Below are 1,734 nucleotides of genomic sequence, written 5' to 3' on the forward strand. Positions count from 1 at the left end.
TCCTGCTGAGGGAGGGAACCGGAAGCCGGGCGCTCCATTCCGGTGGGAAGTCTGTTCCTCACCCAGTCCCACCCCAGGCTCGCTGAGGTCTGCGGGGGCTCCACTGGCTCCCCCTCCGTGGGGTGGGGCTCCATGCTGGGGACTCCGGTGAACAGAGACCCCTGGCCCTGGCCGTGGGGGCAGCAGACACAATCAGCCATCTTGCAGGTGCAGCCAGGGGGCAGCAGGGAGGGGAGGAGAGGGCAGGGCCCCAGCTGCCTGCAGTCCCTGCTCTGGCCACACCCCCCTGGGGACACCGGGCACCACACCTCCTCCTGCTGTTTCTCTGGGAGCGGAGCCCTCGGCAGGCGCGCACTGACATGGGCGCTGACATGCGCGAGCAGCAGTTCCCTGCGCAGGGCGAGCTCCGTGGAGGTGGTCAGGGCCGGCAGCTCCCAGCCCGCCTGTGCCACCACGGGAGCCTGGACTAGCGACCTCACCGCCCTGCACCTCAGTCTCTCCAACTGTGAAGTGGGTCAGTGCACCCTGGTGCTCAGCCCGGGTCGTGAGGGCGCTCCGGAAGGAAGCTGTGCAGGTCCTGTCCTCTCCCAAACCCTCAGCTCTTCCCTGGACCTGGGACTGTCGGTCCTCTGCTTCCCCCAGAGCAGCAGCTGCTGCTGGGCCAGGAGAGCCACGTGGCCACGCCCCTTCTTGGCTCCAGGGGCAAACTCCATCCTGGCTGGAGGAGGTGCGGTGCCGGTGTCCCCAGGGGGGTGTGGCCAGAGCAGGGACTGCAGGCAGGCGGGGCCCTCCTCACTCTTCCCCTCCCTGCGGCCCCCGGCCGCACCTGCAAGATGGCTGATTGTGTCTGTGGCCCCACAGGCAGGGGCAGGGCTGGAGATGGGCCACGGTGGCTGTTACAGCACAGACGTGGGCAGGTGCCGTAAACCAGGGCTTTATTCCCGCCGTACAGCCCCTCGGCGCCGTGATAGTGGCGTTCATCTGTCTTGTTGGCACCTGGCCTGGAACACAGGCCTCACCACCGCGAGAGAGTCAATGAATGAGAGAGAGTGAGTGAGTGAGAGAGTGAGTGAGTGAGAGAGTGAGTGAGTGAGAGAGTGAGTGAGTGAGAGAGTGAGTGAGTGAGAGAGTGAGTGAGTGAGAGAGTGAGTGAGTGAGAGAGTGAGTGAGTGAGAGAGTGAGTGAGTGAGAGAGTGAGTGAGTGAGAGAGTGAGTGAGTGAGAGAGTGAGTGAGTGAGAGAGTGAGTGAGTGAGAGAGTGAGTGATTGAGTGAGTGAGTGAGTGAGAGAGTGAGTGAGTGAGAGAGTGAGTGATTGAGTGAGTGAGTGAGTGAGAGAGTGAGTGAGTGAGAGAGTGAGTGATTGAGTGAGTGAGTGAGTGAGAGAGTGAGTGAGTGAGAGAGTGAGTGATTGAGTGAGTGAGTGAGTGAGAGAGTGAGTGAGTGAGAGAGTGAGTGATTGAGTGAGTGAGTGAGTGAGAGAGTGAGTGAGTGAGAGAGTGAGTGATTGAGTGAGTGAGTGAGTGAGAGAGTGAGTGAGTGAGAGAGTGAGTGATTGAGTGAGTGAGTGAGTGAGAGAGTGAGTGAGTGAGAGAGTGAGTGATTGAGTGAGTGAGTGAGTGAGAGAGTGAGTGAGTGAGAGAGTGAGTGATTGAGTGAGTGAGTGAGTGAGAGAGTGAGTGAGTGAGAGAGTGAGTGATTGAGTGAGTGAGTGAGTGAGAGAGTGAGTGAGTGAG

At 60.1% G+C, this 1,734-nt stretch overlaps 1 protein-coding gene across 1 annotated transcript in view; it reads left to right on the forward strand.

Moving 5' to 3' along the window:
* SORCS2 (sortilin-related VPS10 domain containing receptor 2) overlaps nucleotides 1-1,734 on the forward strand; it is a gene marked incomplete at its 5' end in the record, with an annotated part of 307,756 nt that overhangs the window by 265,014 nt on the left and 41,008 nt on the right. The window lies entirely within an intron of this gene.

This window comes from Myotis brandtii, unplaced genomic scaffold, assembly GCF_000412655.1.
Source record: "Myotis brandtii unplaced genomic scaffold, ASM41265v1 scaffold986, whole genome shotgun sequence".
Lineage (NCBI taxonomy): Eukaryota > Metazoa > Chordata > Mammalia > Chiroptera > Vespertilionidae > Myotis > Myotis brandtii.